This window comes from Sinocyclocheilus grahami, unplaced genomic scaffold, assembly GCF_001515645.1.
Source record: "Sinocyclocheilus grahami isolate Dianchi unplaced genomic scaffold, SAMN03320097.WGS_v1.1 scaffold1278.1, whole genome shotgun sequence".
In the NCBI taxonomy this organism is placed as follows: domain Eukaryota; kingdom Metazoa; phylum Chordata; class Actinopteri; order Cypriniformes; family Cyprinidae; genus Sinocyclocheilus; species Sinocyclocheilus grahami.
In genome coordinates, this window is record NW_015506457.1 from 67314 (window position 1) to 89173 (window position 21860).

A 21860-nucleotide genomic window follows, 5' to 3' on the forward strand; every position below is an offset into this window, starting at 1 on the left:
GTGAGTTCTCTGCCGATGTCTCCCGGGAGTTTAGCTCTATCAACGATAGATTGCAGTCTTTGGAAGCTGCTCGACGGAGGAATACAAAAGGAAGAGGCGTCTGCATAATCCCAAAATTGCGGTAAGAATTAATTCCCCAAATGAAATCACTTAAAGTGTTTCGACACTAGTTTGTTCACGGAGTAATTTTTTTCTTGCAATTTGTAGGAGGCAGTCCGTCGGCTACATAAATCACAAGCAAACTGTAGACGCTATGACCCGGAGCAAGGGTAAGGCTGAAAAATACAGGCTAGCATGCATTCATTTGTGCATTTGTACATATTTTAATTTAGTTCATTTTGTTTCCACAGTTTGAACTCACCACATATTGAGATGGTCACCTCATTTTTAGCTTGAACCCTGGCTGCAAGCCCGCAATTGACTGATGAAGGTCTAGATAAGAGTGCCTTTGTTGGTAAGTAATTTTTTTTAATGTTTCCCCTCTATTATGATTATTTCTGAATAGTTGTTTTTGGTGTTGTTTTTAACACATCTCTTTAATTGTTTATAGTGGCCTGCAAGACATATATTATGAAACTCTGCACAGAAATTTCCGGTACAGCCAATCAGAGCTAGTCAGTGTGGCTGCATCTACTAAGACCTTAGCCCGGAGTCGCCAGAGGAGGAAGAGGGTAAGACGGGATTAGAATCATTAGTTTCTGTTGTATTTTTTCTGTTGCATACACTGTAACGATGTGGTACTTAGTACTGATTATATGTAGCAATTGTGTGTACAGCTGTTGGAGGCTAGGCAGAGTGTACTGGCTGCGGACGAGGTGGACTTCTGGAGGGGCATCACTGCTGACATGATGTCTGATGAAGAAGACGGTACTATTGATGGAGTGTCGGGGTGGGTTGTGAGAACTCCATCGTTCCGCAGCCAGGAGCTCAGCATTCTGTGTTCCACTCTGCAAGCAAGACTGGAAGCTACTACAAAGCATGCAGCACTGCATCACCAGCGTCTGCGGGGTGGATTACCTTCTGGTAGATTGTCACTGCAAACTTATGACTCAGAGGCGGCAAAAAAGCACATGAAGCCAAGCCACGTATGATGCCCTATCCAAGACTGTAGCCTCTGGCTAACTGACAAACTTGCTTGTGTGTGTGTGCGCATGTTTTTACCTATTGTTTATCAATAAAGTGCTTTTATTTAATCAACATGTCCCAAATGTTTGTTTTCTTTCCCTAATGTTCATGCATATCCTATGTTAGTCTGTATTGTTGTCCATTAAATAATTTACATGAATGGCCTATACAATATTAGCCTGTATGACACATATTTTGATACATATTAATATATGCATATGTACTATATATATAATAATAAGGGAGGGGTTTACTCAAAAAGGTATTATAAGGACCAATAGCAGCAAATATGTCAGCCAATCACAACTTCCTATTTTAAAAGTCTCATCCAATAGGTACTGTGGCAGTTGAGGTGGCTGCATTCATATGCTAATCAGAACCATTCTGCCAGCATCCCCCTACCCCTCCCCACACCTGCCCTCCCTCCCCCAAATGGTATGTTTCCAACTGTTTCTGGCACCCGCAAACGGGAACTTCCCAGGCTGTGAACTGTCAATAATTGTCAGTGATTTGAGAAGTCATCAGGCATCCACAGGGACGAAAATCTGGCTTTTCATGCAGTGCACTACTGGGTAGTTATTCCTCAGAGTCTGGTATCCACCCTTCTTCAATATTACCATTCCAATCCGTTGAGTGGTCATCTTGGTGTCTTCAAAACCTACAAAAGAGTGCAAGATGTTGTATATTGGCAAGGTATGTGGACTGACGTAAAAAGATATGTCAAGAACTGCGTCAAATTTCAAACTCTTAAGAGTGACAATAGGAAGCCTGCCGGTAAAATGCAACCCATCATCACTTCACGACCGAGTGAGATGCTTGGAGTAGATATCATGGGGCCATTACCCAAAAGTTCCAAACAACATGAATACCTGCTCGTCTTTGTAGACTACTTTACCCGATGGCTAGAGCTGTTTCTCCTGAGATGTGCCACAGCACCAGTCATCGCTGAAATCCTGAGGAAAGAAATACTTACCAGATGGGGTGTGCCTGACTACATTTTGAAGTCAATGGTACCTGCACATGTGGAAGACAATTATAGGAGTTGGGATCACCACTTACCAGAACTGCGTTTTGCCATCAATACCACGCAGTTCAGGAATCCATTGGTATGTCACCTGCAGAGCTTCATCTGGGCAGGAAAATCCACAGCCCGTTAGATAAAATGTTGCATGGATGCAATCTTGCCCCCTCTGGTCCTTCATATGACGTTGTGTACCAGTTGTCAGAACTTCAAAGGAAGGCCAAGGAGAACTGCAAGAAGGCACAGATCAGACAGTTAAGAAATTACAACAAAAATAGACGAGACATTTTTTCATGAGAAAGATCGAGCATGGGTCCGTAATTTTCCACAGTCAAATTAGTGCCACCATTTCAGTGCCAAGTTAGCCCCGAAGTGGATAGGTCCGTATCGTATTATCCAACAGTTGGGTCCAATAAACTATAGAGTTGCCCTAGAGTCCACAGGAGAGGATGTGCGTAATGCACATGTATGTAATTTTAAACCTTGTTTCCCTACGAAGAATTAGAATCTCACAGCCGGAAAAAAATATAGGAGATCTTCCAGGACACCTCTGATGAGGAAGAAGATTTCTTGGGGTTTTAATATACCACAAAAAGTTAACAACTATGAGTTGTTGTTTTTTTTTTCATGGAGGGGGGAGTGTGGCGGAACGGAAACCTGTCGCCACGTGATTGTTTACATTGTGGACAAATCAGAACAAACGGATAATTAGGGACAAACTATTTAAGGAGGGTTATGACCTGGTTCATGCATGACGGAAGTGCGCAAAATTTCGCTGCTGCGGAGATGTGATGAGGTGGGAGTAGCGCGTGCTACGTTGCGAAAAGTGAGTCTGTTTGGAAGTAGGAGAGTGAGGTGAAGGACGTGAACAGTTTACTGAAGGGAGATGCGTGCCCTGGATAATGCCATATTGCCGGTCTTCTAGTCTGTGCTGTGAACGAAGCTCTTGTTGTCCACCTGTACTCCTAATGCTCGGTAATAAATTTGCATATGCAAAGTATTGTATGTTTAATCTGATTCATTTCCTCTTCACGATCTTCATATGTACTTTGGTGGTTTTAATGAGTTATCCAGAGTTTATTTATTGACCGGTTTAAAACACCCGGTCTGGCGCCTGAACAAAAAAGCTCTTGTTGTCCACCTGTACTCCTAATGCTCCAAGCTGAAGACCAGCTGCACACGGTACAAGCACAATGCATACACTATACAAACACCATGTACTCTTTCTAAAAATGCTGACGCACGCACATCACACACACACACACACACACGCTATGCACGTTATACAAACAAACCAGTTACACATATGCATACATTTTTTTATTTTTTTTTATCTTTGTTAATGTGTAAAATGTGGGAAAGGGAAACTGAGTTGTAAATTCTAATAGTTATGGGTTTGCTAAGTTATAGAGTAAGTTATTCTCTTTTCTCATGTTGGGGTGTAGGGAGGGGCTCCATTGTGTCTGAAACTTAAGGTTTCATGGAAGCGAAATCGGCATAGAGAAAACGGCACTGCATCAACCTTAATCAAGCCGGGTTTCTGAACTTATTATTATTATTATTTTTCGTTTATATGGTGTGGTTAACTGAAATGTAAAACTGACTCAACGTGTCTTGATTATATCAGAACATTTTTGTTGTATTTGACCCGTGGTTTTGCGGTTTAATAAATTCAATAAAGTTTAATTTGATTAATTTCCACTTCAAGATCTTCTTATGTACTTTGATGGTTTTAATGAGTTATCTGGAGTTTATTTATTGACAGGTTTAAAACCCTGTCTGGCGCCTGAACAAAAGTATTGATAAAGAGTTTTTTTTACCACCACTGTTACAAGAATATATTAAAACCGTTATTGCACGACATAGGCCTATTCTTACACAGACAAAACAGTCGGAGTTGCGTTTATGTATTTTATTTTTTCTATTTTACGCATTAGTAGTAAATCAAGACTTCGTGAGTTCTCTTGTAAAATAAAATAATAAAAAGAACAACATGGAATAAACTGTGTACAGAAAGCGAGTAAAGAACTCTCAACATTAGGCTACTAAAAAGGTCAGTTTAATCTTGCAAAAACTCCTGTTAATAAAAAATCTGACTACACTGCGCAATTAATCTCTTACACTGCATCTTTGCTGTTTATGATGAATTCGGTGCTTGCATGTACATCGCTTTCATTTTTATTGCAGCTTAGATGTTTAAATAGCTGCAATACTCCGACTTTGCCACAAGGAAAAGTGCGTACGCCTGCTCAGACCCTGACTTTGCGGTAAGTACTTTTCCACGTCAAAGACCATTTTTATAAATATGAACGTTGCCGTGCATTTTAGCGTACGCACACTCTAAGATCAAATCTGTGCGTATGCACATTTTATAAATGAGGCCCCGGGTCTCTGTCAGTCACAGCGCCAGCACGGATGAGTGAACACACAGACAGCCCAGGGAGTGGATAATTATCATCAGACCGCATAAATCAGTGGAAAATGAATAGAAATTATGATTCTGTCTGAAGAAATATGAAGTAAACATGAGTAAATATATCTATATATCTTTGGACAATAAGCCCTTATTTTCACTGTTCATGAAGCTATGTGAACACAAATAAACCGCTGCAGACGTGACTGAATATGAATGTGTGGTGAATTTCTATTCTAAATATGACACATAGGGATTTATTATTTTACACTCCAGACATAAATTAGTAAATTACTGTCACTGCAACAATGCTTTATCAAAACAGTGGTCAAATATCGAATCTAGAGTCTTTAATCTTTCTACTGATGCACAGTTTGTCCAGATCAAGTAAGAGTGTGATGTTTTAACGTGCTGTTAAAGGGAAACAACAGTAATCTGGGGCCGTCGCCGATCTTTGATAGCTAAGGGGTTAAAGGAAGACAAATGCTGACTTTGCTTATATTGCCCTTTTCCCTGACCCTGCAGCACAGGCAAAATTTAATCAAACCCACAGCAGGACACCAAGGCCAGGTTTCAGTGTTTATATGTGGGCTGACCTGCAACGAACCCTGGAGACCATAGAGATATTTAGGTATTTACCTCGCAAGTGCAGATTATTTTATCATTGTTCACTAAAGTTCTGCACAGCTAGCATCCATTTCCATAGTAACTCCTGCATTCAGTACACTGTTTCTGTGTTTACTGTGGGCAAGTGTGGAGTTTTTACCTCAGTTTCAACTGATCTAACTCAGAACCACATTTTTTGGAACTGCAAATAAGCAGTTTGGTTAAATCAATTAAGAGCTTAGAGAACATACTTTCTGGAACATCTCTGTTTGCTAAATTATTACCTGTTGTGCATCTCTGTGTATTAATTGCCTTCACTGCATTTGAGCCATGAATTGCTTCAATTTTAGATTCTGACTTAGATTCAGTTAGATTTACTGAAAACAGAGTGTTTGTTTTTTTCAGTGCAACTCAATGGACAATAATATTGCAATAACATTGCAGCATGGTGTTGATAAATGTATTTACAGTGCATTCTCATTTTATTTTCTGTAGTACTTTTGTAGTTCGGCATTCAGTGCACAGAAAAAAATTGTCTCAGTGCTTAATCTTTTCTTGCAGCTATGCTGATGCTAGCCAGAACTGCTCTACTCACATTTAGCATGAATGTTGTTATTTCTTTTAAAATTAACTTATTAATTTTAAAAATGTGCCACTTACATGTTGCTTGTAAAAGCTATCCAAAACAATTTGTTGTGCCTTATGGAAATTAACAAACAATGGCTCTCAACAAAATGGGTTGTGACTGTGCAGTTCTGTTTGGGTTGTAGTAAGTTAGCAGAGAAAATGCTTGCTTTATGTGATCTTATACTTTATTGTTGTTAAACAGCACTTAGTTTAAAGTACTGGACAAATTTGTATTGTGGATCAACAACCAAACCTTAAAGATATCCAAGAATTGATGAAACTGCAATATATACAAGTCTTTCGACATCCATGTCAGTGTATAAACAAGTTTGTTCCTCTAAACAGTTTTTGGTGTTGTCTGCCTAAGCAATTAGGCAGAATCATCCTAAAATGTGTCCTCCCAATGAGTAGGATGAAGAGTAATAAAAAGGTCTGTTGTGGCTTTTTAGTTTATTATAATTCCACACTGTGGTTGTAGAAAGCAAATTACAAAGATACAGTGAGACAGTGAGAAATGAGAATAAATGATTACTGCTTTATTGTTCATGTTATTGCAGTAGTTTTGTTGTCTTTTCTGACTTTTCTGATTTAATCAATTAAGTTAATTTCTTTGAGCATTTGGGTTTACAGTGTATGGACAGATGCTCTGATCAGATTTCATCTGCCTTTGTCTTAGTGCAAAATGAGTTCTAATCTTAGCCTTTATTGTAACTCCTCTGATGACCTTATATTTACATTTAATCATTTTGTAGACGCTTTTATCCTAAGCGACTTACAATTGGGGAATACATAAAGCAAATCTTCTTAAAGATTCAAACAGACACAGGAAGTGTTCGTAATACCAAGTTTCAGGCATTGTTCAAATAAGTACAAGCTAGAAAGGGACGGAATAAATAAAGAGAAAGACAAAGTTCTTTTCTTCTTTAATTTAGGATGAAGTCAAGTAGGGTCGAAAGAGATGAGTTTTCAGCTGATGCATGAAAATGGTCAGGGATTCAGCATTCCGGTTTGGAGTGGGAAGAGTATTCCACCAGCCAGGAACGGTGAACGAGAATGTTCTGGAAAGTGATTTTGAGCCTCTCTGTGATGGTACCACAAGGCCTCATTCACTTGCGGATCTCAGACTTCTGGAGGGGATGTAGATTCGTAGTAGTGAGTGGAAGTAGGCGGGTGCTGAGTCTGTGGCTGTTCTATATGCAAGCATCAATGTCTTGAACTTGATGCGAGCCGCAACCGGTAATCAGTGCAAGCCTGCACTGGCCCTTTACGGGCTGCCAGTGCAGGGCCCCTGAGAATTTGCTCATTGACAAAACGTTGGCCCCTTAGCACTGGCCCTGCACAGGCAGCCCTCACATAGCCTCCAGGAAGCCTTAGCACTGTTTTATTGAAAATAATAAAGTTTGAAGTCACTGTTATGGAGGTAAGCGCTTGCTTTAGTTGTGCTCTTGACCCTTGACTGCTTAACTTTAATGTTTCTTTGATTGCTCTAACTGTGTGTTTTTGAAGCACATTTGTTATAGCAAAAGTTGTAAGAAGACAAGCTGATCAGATGGTGTTGTTGCTTATTGATGATTCAGTCATGTAGTGTCCTGATTCACTGATTTCGTCCAGAGACCGATCTCTAAGAACATAGTTTAGATGAAGTAATTTCTCTTTATAGTAGCCCTAGAAAACCATTGCATGAAATTTTATCACGCTTTAAAATTTTTAAGTCATTATGCAAAAATGGTTTGGACAGGATCATGTAGACTCACACAAATATCAAGATTCAATGTATGAACCTTTACAATGGTGACAATCAATGAAAAGCTTGTTTTCCGATGTCCAGAGTTGATCTGTATAGTTTGTTGATTGTCACCACTGTTGAGGTTCATACGCTGAATCTAGGTATCTGTGGCATAAAAACTTATAAATGTTCAAAATATTAAAGCAGGACCAAATTGAATGCAGTTCTATACTGGGGCAACTATAATGTGTAATAATTATATCTAAACAATGTCCTCAGAGATCAAACTCTGGGTGAGATCAGGGAACCAGGCGTGATTACTGAATCATCAGATGAGTTTTTCTTCTTGCAACTTTTGCTATAACAAATGTAAAAACTCTATTTAAAAAGTCAAGGGTCAGGAACCCAACTAAAGCAAGCACTTACCTCCATAACAGTGACTTCAAACTTTATTATTTTCAATAAAACAGCGCTAAGACTTCCTGGAGGCTCAGTGAGGGCTGCCCGTGCCGGGCCAGTGCTAAGGGGCCAACGTTTTGCCAATGAGCAAATTCTCAGGGGCTCATCAGCAAAAGAGCCCATCCCTGCAAACAAACCTGCACTGGCCCTTTACGGGCCCACTTAGGGCTGCCAGCACAGGTATGTTTGCAGGGATGGGCTCTTTTGGGCTCGTTGAAGACCAGTTGTGCCACTGCATTCTGAATCATTTGGAGAGGTTTGATTGTGCTTGATGGAAGTCCTGCCAGAAGAGCATTGCAGTAGTCCAGCCTAGAAATTACAAGGGCCTGGACAAGAAGTTGGGCAGTTTCATTGGACATTTGCCCAATTCAGTTACAAATAATGCAGTTGCATATAACACAGATTATGTAGTAAAGACAGAAATAGAAAACAAAACAGACAAATACACAATGGAAATTAGTGATTAAACAAATATGGTTTAAGCTTTGATTTGAATTCACTGAAAGAGGTGACTGTTCTGAGTGCCAGGGGAAGTGAATTCCAAAGTTTGGGTGCAGTAACAGAGAAGGACCTGCCGCCCATTGAAGATAGGTGGAACCTAGGTACACAAAGAAGTTCAGAATTAGAAGACCGGAGTGCGCGAGAAGGTATATAAGAAGAAAGTAGGTCGGAAAGATAAGAGGGAGCAAGAACTTTGAGTGCCTTAAAGGTGTGCAGAAGAATTTTGTTTTGCACACGAATAGATACAGGCAACCAGTGAAGATTAAATAGAATAGGGGTGATGTGAGCAGATTATTTTGTGGAAGTTAATAATCGGGCAGCAGAATTTTGAATGTACTGCAGACGAACGATGGAGTGAGCTGGTAAGCCAGAGAAAAGAGCGTTACAATAGTCAAGGCCACTGTTGAGGTTCATACGCTGAATCTAGGTATCTGTGGCATAAAAACTTATAAATGTTCAAAATATTAAAGCAGGACCAAATTGAATGCAGTTCTATACTGGGGCAACTATAATGTGTAATAATTATATCTAAACAATGTCCTCAGAGATCAAACTCTGGGTGAGATCAGGGAACCAGGCGTGATTACTGAATCATCAGATGAGTTTTTCTTCTTGCAACTTTTGCTATAACAAATGTAAAAACTCTATTTAAAAAGTCAAGGGTCAGGAACCCAACTAAAGCAAGCACTTACCTCCATAACAGTGACTTCAAACTTTATTATTTTCAATAAAACAGCGCTAAGACTTCCTGGAGGCTCAGTGAGGGCTGCCCGTGCCGGGCCAGTGCTAAGGGGCCAACGTTTTGCCAATGAGCAAATTCTCAGGGGCTCATCAGCAAAAGAGCCCATCCCTGCAAACAAACCTGCACTGGCCCTTTACGGGCCCACTTAGGGCTGCCAGCACAGGTTTGTTTGCAGGGATGGGCTCTTTTGGGCTCGTTGAAGACCAGTTGTGCCACTGCATTCTGAATCATTTGGAGAGGTTTGATTGTGCTTGATGGAAGTCCTGCCAGAAGAGCATTGCAGTAGTCCAGCCTAGAAATTACAAGGGCCTGGACAAGAAGTTGGGCAGTTTCATTGGACATTTGCCCAATTCAGTTACAAATAATGCAGTTGCATATAACACAGATTATGTAGTAAAGACAGAAATAGAAAACAAAACAGACAAATACACAATGGAAATTAGTGATAGTGTTGATTAAACAAATATGTTTTAAGCTTTGATTTGAATTCACTGAAAGAGGTGACTGTTCTGAGTGCCAGGGGAAGTGAATTCCAAAGTTTGGGTGCAGTAACAGAGAAGGACCTGCCGCCCATTGAAGATAGGTGGAACCTAGGTACACAAAGAAGTTCAGAATTAGAAGACCGGAGTGCGCGAGAAGGTATATAAGAAGAAAGTAGGTCGGAAAGATAAGAGGGAGCAAGAACTTTGAGTGCCTTAAAGGTGTGCAGAAGAATTTTGTTTTGCACACGAATAGATACAGGCAACCAGTGAAGATTAAATAGAATAGGGGTGATGTGAGCAGATTTTTTTGTGGAAGTTAATAATCGGGCAGTAGAATTTCAAATGTACTGCAGACGAACGATGGAGTGAGCTGGTAAGCCAGAGAAAAGAGCGTTACAATAGTCAAGGCGAGTGGTAATAAATGCATGCACTAATGATTCAGTATCTTTTCTACTGAGGAAAGGAAGAAGTTGCGCAATTCGACATAGTTGAAAAAAGCAGCTTTGGAGAGTTTGGTCTAGAATGATACCTAAGTTTCTAACAGTAGCCAATGGAAAAATAGAAATAGCGTCAAGGTCAAAGCTAGAAACATCAATTTAATTTTTTACTAGAGATGGGGGACCAATTATTAAAATTTCTGTTTTACTCAAGTTAAGAAAATGTGAATGTAGCCAATCCTTTAACTCACTGACACATGAAGATAAGGATGCCATCGAATGGGTAGAATCTGATTGACAAGCAGTATATATCTGGATGTCATCGGCATAACAGTGGTAGTTAAAACCATGATGACGAATTATTTGGCCAAGAGGCTGAATGTAGAGGATGAATAATAATGGTCCGAGAACTGAGCCCTGGGGAACACCATGTTTGAGCAAGACAGTGGGAGATTTGGAATTGTGCAGTGAGATGAAGTACTGCCTATCTGTGAGCTATGAGGAGTGCCAGGATATTGCAGAACATGAGATGCCAACCTTTGCAAGAGATAATAATATCTCATGACAAACAGTATCAAAAGCTGAGCTGAGGTCAAGTAATAAAAGAATTGATGAACTGCCTGAATCTCCAGAAAGTAATAGATCATTGACAACCTTCACTAGAGCAGTTTCCGTACTGTGCCGTGAGCAAAAACCAGACTGAAAAATATCAAAGAGATTGTTGCGAGCTAGAAATGACTGCAACTGAGAGGCAACAGTCTTTTCCATGATTTTAGATACAAAGATCCAAGATCTGATCCCTGAGGAACCCCAGTGACCAGTTGATGTGCTTTGGATACCTCCTCTCCCCAGGCCACCCTGAAAGACCTACCAGTGAGATAGGATTCATACCAGCAAACTGGAATCCCTGTGATGCCCAGTGATGAAGAATGGGGCGAAATCATCAGCTGTTATAGAAGTGGTGGGAGGGGGACAGAGGAGAGAATTTAATATTTTTAAGAGATTACGTGTGTCTAGAGCGCTGTTGATCTTGTTGTGGAAATATGAAGGTTTGGCAGGATGGACTTCAGCAGAGAAATATGAAAGCAAAGACTGATACATACTCAGGTCTGACAAATATTTTGGTTTGCACCATTTTCTCTCTGCTGCCCTGAGTTTGGTCCGATGCTCACGGAGAACATCGGATAACAAGGGGTTAGAAGGGGCAGCCCGTGCTGGCCTGGAGGAGAGAGGACAAATAACGCCTAGACAAGAGGTTAAAGTAGAGCATAAAGTGTCAGTTGCTGCATTCACATCCAGCGATGAGAAATGGGTAGGTGAGGGAAGAGAGGAGGATACTACAGAGGAAAGATAGGAGGGTGAAAGGTTTCCTCTAAATGTGGCCACAGGTAGCAAAATGTAGTTAAAATGTAATGAAGAAATGGTCAGAGATATGAAGGGGTTTTACCAAAATGTTGTCTGCAATACAATTGCGTGTGTAAATTAAGTCAAGTTAGTTGCCTGATTTGTGCGTGCTTGTAGTGGTAAGGCGTTTTAGATCAAGTGAAGCGAGGAGTGAATGGAAGTCTGCAGCATAAGGCTTGTCCAGATGAATGTTGAAGTCGCCAAAGACTAAAAGTGGACTGCCATCCTCCAGGAATGAGGACAACAGCCCATCCAGCTCCTCTAGGAAGGTGTGTAGAATTTGCCCAGGAGGGCGTTAAATTACCACAACCTGGAGTTTTATAGGAGCTGTTACAGTGATCGCATGAGATTCAAATTAGTTATAATTGCATAGGGGAGAGTGGGTTGAGTATTTCCAATTGTTAGAAATTAGCAGACCAGTGCCCCCACCCCGGCCAACCTGACGGGGGTATGAGAGAAAGAGAAATTGTTAGAGAGAGCAGCTGGGGTTGCTGAGTCTTGATGCTGAGTGTGGATTATAAAGAAAAAGCAGAAATGAAGTCTGCTTTTGTCGACAGCTGACTGACAATTCCAGAGACCCACAGAGAAAGAAAGAGGTGCAGTAGAGGATGTAGAGATAGGATGCAGGTTAGCAAGATTGCGTTGCCGTCTGCGTGTGATGTTAGAGTGTTGTCAAGAGACAACCGGAATGTTTTGGAAACACATGATAGAGGTGGAAAAGAGAGGACAGAAAAGGAGAGTGTGTAAAGGGAAGATATAATTAATTCTTAAGTGCATTGCCGGTTTCATTACTCTGTGAAATCACACAGATAAAGTCGCAGGTCTTTACACTTGTCGGTCTTCACACGAGAGCTGAACGCTTCCGCATCAGTGCACAGACATCAAAGACATACACAGTCTAAGACAGTGGTTCCCAACACTGCACATTTTACATGTCTCCTTTCTCTGACACACCAATTTCAGGTCTTGGAGTCTCTACTAATGAGCCGATGGCCTGAATCAGGTGTGTTTGATTAAGGAGACATGCAAAACGTGCAGTGTTGGGATGCCTCCAGGACCAGTGTTGGGAACTACTGGTCTAAGAGACTACAGTGAAAACAGCTGTGGCCACCATCTAATTAGCACAGCCAATAGCCTATACCAGGGCAATTGCTCTAATCGAAACTACAGTTCACACTTAAGTGTTGTTCTTCTGATGAAGAACAACAAATGATGGTGTAAGAGACGTTTAGTTACACTGGCTTGTCTATATGATATGCAACATAAATATCTCCTTCTTTAGCATCAGCTTCACAATATGATCTAAAAATGTGCCCTGGAGAATGTATGCAGTCTAGAAATGTACTCTTTTACCCAGTAACGACAGACTCCAGATACTCGCTACTTCTTGTTTTTCTTTTTCCAGGCAAAGCATTTGTTCAGTGGCCTGCTTCGGTTTGTGCTCTACGTCACTCAGCTTTAGGCAGGTGCCAACATGGACCAGTTGCATGACAACATGTCCTCATCCTTGAAAAGTGGAATATAAATATATATGTTTCAGTTTTTGCTATGTTTTGGGTTGTTCTTTATGTAAGTGCCTAGTGTAAAATCTGGATCTTAAAGCAATAATCCTGTGTTAAAACACTAGACTGCAGATTTAATCAGTGTTTTTGTATTTAATGCTGGGCAGCACAGGCACACACACAGTTGAATGAGTCATTCACAGCACAAGCCATGACATCATTCATCTTTTTGCTTGAAATTTAATATGAGCAATGGGGGAGAAAGATCTAGAAGTGAAGGAAAACAGAGGTGGAGGGAAATGAAGTGCTCTTTTGAACTGCAGTGTTTTAGAACATGACTCATACTGTTTAAATTTCTCCCACACATACTGAACATGTAGCAAGCAGCAATTCAGGCATCTCATGAAGTGATTGAACTAGGCTGATTCTCTGTAAACACTTGCCAGGACACTGCATGAGTTACTTTAATGCAGGGCTGCTGCAGGGCCCTCAAGAGCCAAACAAACACAGGATGTACATTAATAAATCAGGTAAGGAAAATCAGCACTGGCAAAACTCCTTATGATATGACAAATCTAGGGCTTGATTTGGATTTACCAGAGTTTTAAGAGTGAATAGATCTCTTAAGTATTTTAATGAAATCTAACAGTAGCATTTTTTATATTAACATTAAAGGTGACATATCATGAAAAGCTGACTTCTGTGTTTAACCCCTTAGCTGTCACCCCCCATTTTCTGCATGGAGACACAAATGACATACCTAAAATAAAAATTTCAGAACATAATCTCTAAAATTGTGAATTTTATGAAACATTTTCTAAGACCATGTCATGTGTATTTTTAGAGAAGGCTAATAAAGGGCTAATACAATTGATTTATGACCCTTGCAAGCTCTCCTGTAAGCTGTCTCCTCATGTCTGGCTCGGCAAACTGCCCCATTCATGATTCTATTGTTTTCACTTGACGAACCTTTCACACCTCCGCCAGGTATGAGACATTATCCTCATTATTCCTTTATCATTATTCTTTTGTTTTATTCAGCCATTAGCCTTTATTCTGGCATTACAAGGTTTACCAAGCCACATCACTTCAATCCCAGTATACATTTACCGGCCTATTACCAAAAGTATTTCTCAAAAAATACAACAAAACATTTTCTTACGACCTTACGTGAATTATTATGACACAATACATTATGAAGAAGAGCTGCACCTGTTCTGCAGCTGCATTGGAGCAAACATTAGCATCAACCTACATAAGACAATTTATGAGATTATTAGTACACTTTTACTAAAAACTCACTTTAAACCACCATCGAGTGTTTGTGGAATTTGGTTGTTTACTGTTGTTAAAATATGTTATTTATAGCCTTTTTATATTGCTGCACAAATTAGCATTTCAGATGTACACATTCATTATTATTATGAAAATACCCCAAATCTCAAGAAAATCACATACAAACCATATACTATTGTAATCGTGTGTTTATTATTTGGATATTTCGTGGGTACAAAGGTTTCTCTGTGTTGTTGTGGTCAGAAATCAACATGGAAGAGTGAAGGAAACGCGTGACAGGATATGTTGTGAAACACAAAAAGATTGACAAGACGAAGGACAAATCAGAGTATGTCTGTCACAGCGCGAGCACGGAAGAGTAAACACACAGAGACAGCCAGGGAGCGGCTAATTATCATCAGATTGTGTAAATCAGTGGAAAATGAATAGAAATGATTTTTCTGTCTGAAGAAATATGAAGTAAACATGTGTAAATATATCTATATATCTGCATGTATATGCATATTTTGACTATAAGCCCTTATAAACCCTGTTCAGTGAATCTATGTGAAAACAAATAAACCGCTCCTGACGTGACTGAATATGAATGTGGTGAATTCCTATTCCAAAATATGACACATACAGATTTATTATTTTGCACTCCTGACATTATTTGTTTTTGGTGTTTGGCTTAGTGTTATGTTAGAATCATTATTATACTCTTATACCTTTTGTTCTTTAATATTTTTTTACTGTTTTTAGCTTTATTTTTTGTTTTTCATTTAAATGTTAAGTTTTGAAATTTTGTTGTATGCATTTGTTACTTTTATTTAATTTCTTTAGTTTTCAAATGTGTATATGTAGTATTTATAAAGTTTTAGCTTTTAGTTTTGGATCTGTTTTTAGTTTTTTTTAATACTACAATTGATTGCTTCTGTTGTCCTCATTTGTAAGTCGCTTTGGATAAAAGCGTCTGCTTAATAACTAAATAAATGGTCTAACTTACTAAATTACTGTCACTGCAACAATGTTTTATCAAAACAGTGGTCAAATATCGAAGTTAGAGTCTTTAATCTTTCTTTTGATGCACAGTTTGTCCAGATCAAGTAAGAGTGTGATGTTTTAACGTGCTGTTAAAGTGAAACAACAATAATCTGGGGCCGTCGCCGATCTTTGACCACTAAGGGGTTAAGTGCTATAATCGGGTCCCTGGTGCATCTACCAACCAAGAAAACATGAAAAAGAACAAACTTAGTACATTTATTTTGGGAAGCCATCTGCAAGCTTGTGAAAAAATTAACGTGTCACAATACGCTTCTGTCACAATTTACTGGCGCACGGGTACGGGGAAACGTGGAGATTTCACAGAACGAGAGTCTTTTAATGATCCAAATGGGAGACACAGAGCACAAGGATGACGTTCACAGCAAGTAGACCCGACAAAGGAAGACTGAACAAACAGGAACTTAAATACATTGGGAACTTGGGAGGCAGCTCAGGAGGAGGACGGACACCCGGGAGTGGGCCGGCAGACAGAGACCAGGGAGGTGAGGATGGAGGGAGGAGCCAGGGAGGAAACAGGAGGAGCCAGGGCGGATCAGATGGAGGGAGGAGCCAGGACAAAGGTTTCTCTGTGTTGTTGTGGTCAGAAATCAACATGGAAGAGTGAAGGAAACGCGTGACAGGATATGTTGTGAAACACAAAAAGATTGACAAGACGAAGGACAAATCAGAGTATGTCTGTCACAGCGCGAGCACGGAAGAGTAAACACACAGAGACAGCCAGGGAGCGGCTAATTATCATCAGATTGTGTAAATCAGTGGAAAATGAATAGAAATGATTTTTCTGTCTGAAGAAATATGAAGTAAACATGTGTAAATATATCTATATATCTGCATGTATATGCATATTTTGACTATAAGCCCTTATAAACCCTGTTCAGTGAATCTATGTGAAAACAAATAAACCGCTCCTGACGTGACTGAATATGAATGTGGTGAATTCCTATTCCAAAATATGACACATACAGATTTATTATTTTGCACTCCTGACATTATTTGTTTTTGGTGTTTGGCTTAGTGTTATGTTAGAATCATTATTATACTCTTATACCTTTTGTTCTTTAATATTTTTTTACTGTTTTTAGCTTTATTTTTTGTTTTTCATTTAAATGTTAAGTTTTGAAATTTTGTTGTATGCATTTGTTACTTTTATTTAATTTCTTTAGTTTTCAAATGTGTATATGTAGTATTTATAAAGTTTTAGCTTTTAGTTTTGGATCTGTTTTTAGTTTTTTTTAATACTACAATTGATTGCTTCTGTTGTCCTCATTTGTAAGTCGCTTTGGATAAAAGCGTCTGCTTAATAACTAAATAAATGGTCTAACTTACTAAATTACTGTCACTGCAACAATGTTTTATCAAAACAGTGGTCAAATATCGAAGTTAGAGTCTTTAATCTTTCTTTTGATGCACAGTTTGTCCAGATCAAGTAAGAGTGTGATGTTTTAACGTGCTGTTAAAGTGAAACAACAATAATCTGGGGCCGTCGCCGATCTTTGACCACTAAGGGGTTAAGTGCTATAATCGGGTCCCTGGTGCATCTACCAACCAAGAAAACATGAAAAAGAACAAACTTAGTACATTTATTTTGGGAAGCCATCTGCAAGCTTGTGAAAAAATTAACGTGTCACAATACGCTTCTGTCACAATTTACTGGCGCACGGGTACGGGGAAACGTGGAGATTTCACAGAACGAGAGTCTTTTAATGATCCAAATGGGAGACACAGAGCACAAGGATGACGTTCACAGCAAGTAGACCCGACAAAGGAAGACTGAACAAACAGGAACTTAAATACATTGGGAACTTGGGAGGCAGCTCAGGAGGAGGACGGACACCCGGGAGTGGGCCGGCAGACAGAGACCAGGGAGGTGAGGATGGAGGGAGGAGCCAGGGAGGAAACAGGAGGAGCCAGGGCGGATCAGATGGAGGGAGGAGCCAGGGAGGAGACAAGAGGGGCCTGGAGCGGGAGGAGCACAGCAGGACCCAGGCCACAGCCATAACGACGGCCCATGATGGAGCCGACGCAGGGAGGAGCTTAGGACCTCCGGATCCTCCCTGTCGCCCTGGAGGAGGAATGGCCGCCGTCTCCAGGGGGCTGACCAATGGTGGTGGAGCAGGTGGTGGAGGAGCCCGAGGCTGAGAGCCGATGAGCCAGGGCGACGGGGAGGATCCGGAGGTCCTAGGTGGAGCAGATGGAGCTGGTGACTGACTCAAAGGCGTGGATCCGGGAGGCCGCGTTGGAGCCGGAGCGACAGAGGACTGAGGAAGAGCCGAGGGGATGAAGGAGCCTGATGGAGCTGGAGGGACGAAGGGATGAAGCAAAGCCAGAGGAGTGGAGTCCCGAGGCGCAGGATGGTCGACATCAGACCAAGGCGGAGCCAGAGGGACGAGGGAGCCCGGCGGAGAGGGGGGAGCTAGGAGCCATGGTGGAGCCGATGGGTACACGGGCCGAAGCGGAGTTCGGGGCTTAGAGGCTGGAGGCAGAGTCAAGGGAAACTCCAGCCACGGTGACGCTGGAGGATGGCAGTCCCGCGGAGCTCGCACCGCATAGATGGTGGGCTGAGGGCGAGCAGAGGGGCTGGCAGACGACAGCAGCGGAGGAGGAGGCAGGAGCGGGTGGGAGGGCAGGCATTTGTGAGCCTCCGGGCTTTCAGGCCAGAACTTAGGAATGGGAGCCCTCTCCTCTTCGGTGTGGCACAGTCGCAGCGCCATACACAGCTCACCCTCAGCCGCGGTGCAAGGGGAGGAGCTCTTCTCCGCGCTCACACCATCCATGGCTTTCTCCCTCGTGGCAGGCATTGTTGCCGGTTCACACACCTTGACTGACGTCATTTGCAGCTCCGGCTCCACGGCGATCCTCAGCACTGTCGCTTCGTGCGGCAATGGCTCGTCGGTCATGGCGGGCTCTGGCTCTCCGTCAGCGGTGGGCTCAGGAATGCACTCCGCGCATCGGGAAGATGGTGTTCTGGGCACTGGGTCGGGAGAGACAACAGAGCAGTGGATTTATTGATTTATTTACTGTACATTACGCTGCTGCCACACAGAGCAAATATAAACATGCCATCTCTTTCCCAGCTGTTTACCTTCATAGACATAACCGACTGTTTTTATAGCTCATGTGTGTTTTTAACATGAAAGAGAACTTAGTTTAGTATTAACATGCCGTGTGACAGCTGCTTTCTGTACGTGTGCTTCGGATGTGTGTGCTCAGAAAACCCTGTATCAGAAGTTTAAACGAATATGGTTAAAACTCATTATTTAGCGCAATAGACTTGATAATCAAAACCAAACATATGTTTTTTTTTGGCAGAGTATCTGATATACGAGCTGTAAAGGCACAGCCCTGCTCTGGAAAAGGGGATGGGGAGCAACAGCTCATTTGCATTTAAAGAGACATGTACAAAAACAGACTGTTTCTGCTTCGACTCAAAATAGAAATGTTCAAAATAATAAATGATCTGTGGGGTATTTTCAGCTGAAACTTCACAGATGCATTCTGGGGACACCTGAGACTTACATTACATATTGTAAAAAGGGGCATAATAGGTCTCCTTTAAGGACAGCAGAAGGTTTATTAGGCTGCTGTTACTAATTCTCCCAACTGTTTATGGTCACCTAAGACATAGCGGATTGAATACTTAATTAGGAAGACTAGGGAAATCTCACCAGTTTTGGAGAGGCCAGGACGAGCAACTGCCCTCTGTCTCTCTCTCTCTATCTCGCTCTCTCGCTCTCTCTCTATCTCTCCCTCTGGTGCGAGAGCCTGTCTTTCCTACTCGCTACAGTTAAAGTTAAAAGAAAACAATTCATTAGTCCTATTAGTTCTTCAGTGTAAGCAAGCCATCAAGGCCAAAACTGTACACTTTTCACTAGGTTTAAAAGTTAAAAAAGAGCTCTCTAAAAAAGAGAGAAAAAAACAGACTCTTCATTTACAGGAACTCTATACATTATATAGAGAAATATTTATTGTGTGCATAAAATGGCTTATAGCATAAGGAATATAGTTTTCAATGATCTTTTGAGCTTGATGTTGCAATGACAACTCAAAACTCATAAAGACTTCTGCACTTCCTTATGCAGAGGCTAAAAGTTTCAAACGTTAGAAATGAGGTTGAAGTTCATTCCATCCCTGGTAATTTCTCTCTGATTTTAACAGCATATTTTAGTTTTGTGACCAATGTAACACTGACCACACAGCTTTGACAACTCACCAAATATATTTTATAGTTGTCAATTGAAATTATATGATAATGTATACAGCAGTGGCGAGCGGTGACTTTTTTAACCGGGTATGCTGAGTGATAAGATTGCATTTACATTTAAATTTACATTTAGTTATTTAGCAGACACTTTTATCCAAAGGGACTTACAAATGAGGACAATAGAAGTAATCAAAACTAACAAAAGAGCAACAATATGTAAGTGCAAATGACAAGTCTCGGTTAGCCTAACGCAGTACACATAGCAAGGTATGTACAGCGCTCTCTCCCACCTTCAATACCACGACTGAGGTGCCCTTGAGCAAGGTGCCGAACCCCCAACTGCTCCCCGGGCACCACAGTATAAATGGCTGCCCACTGCTCCGGGTGTGTGTGTTCACTGCTGTGTGTGTGCACTTTGGATGGGTTAAATGCAGAGCACTAATTCCAAGTATGGGTCATCATACTTGGCCACATGTCACGCCATTTTCACTTTCATTAGGGCTGGGTAAAAAATATAGATATTAATCTATTCTCTTTTTTACAGAACGATATCGACTCTTAAATCCCAAGAATCTAATAGTCTAGTCTGGACGGAACATTGAAGGCCACTTCCTCTTCAATAAATCGCAATAAGCATTGTGCTTTGGTGCGTTTAATATGAAACAAAATCCCATGTTTCAAGACCGGCCAAGAGAGCATTGCAATAGTCCAGCCTGGACAGAACAAGAGCTTGAACAAGGAGTTGTGTTGCATGTTCTGAAAGAAAGGGCCTGATCTTCCTCATGTTGTATAAAACAAATCTGCAGGACAGGGCAGTTTTAGCAATGTGGTCTGAGAAATTCAGCTTATCATCAATCACAACTCCAAGGTTTCTAGCTGTTTTTGAAGGAGTTATGGTTGATGTGCCTATAACTGGATGGTGAAATTTTGATAAAGTGATGGGGGGGTCCGTCATCCAACAAGAAATGTCTGTTAGACATGCTGAGATGCGAGCAGCTATCGTCAGATCATCAGGATGGAATGAGAGGTAGAGTTGAGTGTCATCAGCATAGTAGTGATATGAAAAGCCATGTTTCTGAATGACAGAACATAGTGATGCCATTTAGACAGAGAAGAGAAGTGGTCCAAGAACTGAGCCCTGAGGCACCCCAGTAGCTAGATGTTGCGACTTGGACACCTCACCTCTCCAAGATACCTTGAAGGACCTATCTGAGAGGTAAGACTCAAATCACTGGAGTGAGGTTCCTGAGATGCCATTTTCCAATAGGGTTGACAGGAGAATCTGGTGGTTCACCGTATCAAAAGCAGCAGACAGATCCAGCTAGATAAGTATAGATGATTTGGAAGCCGCTCTTGCCAGTCTCAGAGCTTCAACAACTGAGAGCAAGGCAGTCTCGGTCAAATGTCCACTTCTGAAGCCAGATTGGTTGCTGTCGAGGAGGTTGTTCTGTGTGAGAAAGATAGAGACTTGTTTGAACACAACTCGTTCAAGTGTTTTTGTGTTTTTGCAATGAAAGCTAGAAGTTGTAGTTCTCTAAAAGAGTTGGGTTAAGAGTGGGTTTCTTAAGAAGTGGGGTTATACAAGCCTGTTTATATGTTGAGGGGAAAACACCAGTGTGAAGGGATGTGTTAACGATGTGAGTGAGTGCAGGTACAACGGCAGGAGAAATGGCTTGAAGGAGATGAGATGGAATTGGATCAAGCGGAAAAGTAGTAGGATGATTGGAAAGGATGAGTTTAGAGACTTCTGCCTCAGAGAGTGAAGAGAAGGATGTGAACGAGTGTATGTTTGCTGGTAAGATGTGGAGGAGGAGGAGCAGGACAAAGGAGGCAGGAAAAAGTTTTAAAGAGCATCCGAGAGTAAGGCGACTTGTCAAATTTTGTTGTGATAGTATGTCATTTTAGCAGTGGAGACATTAGCAGAGAATGAAGAGAGGAGTGATCGATATACATTAAGGTCAGTAGAATTTTGTGATTTGCATCATCCTCTTTCTGCAGCTCTGAGCTTAGAACGATGCTCACAGAGAACATCAGATAGCCAAGGAGCAGAAGAAGTGGTACGAGCTGGCCTGGAAGACAAGGGGCAGACACCGTCTAAACAAGATGTAAGAGTGGAGCAGAAAATATCAGCAGCACTGTTAACATCAGAATCAGAATCAGAATGAGCTTTATTGCCAGGTATGTTTACACATACGAGGAATTTGTTTTCGTGACAGAAGCTTCCACAGTGTAACAGAATGACAGTGACAGAACAAAAAACACAGATAATAAAAA

At 41.2% G+C, this 21860-nt stretch overlaps 1 protein-coding gene and 1 long non-coding RNA gene across 2 annotated transcripts in view; both read left to right on the top strand.

Annotated features, from left to right (window-relative positions):
- The window catches only part of scara5 (scavenger receptor class A, member 5 (putative)), a 109860-nt gene that overhangs the window by 53829 nt on the left and 34171 nt on the right, over positions 1–21860 (top strand). The window lies entirely within an intron of this gene.
- On the top strand, positions 395–1262 carry LOC107568751 (uncharacterized). Its single transcript, XR_001606805.1, has 3 exons — positions 395–454; positions 551–671; positions 777–1262. It is a non-coding gene; the product is annotated as an uncharacterized lncRNA (long non-coding RNA).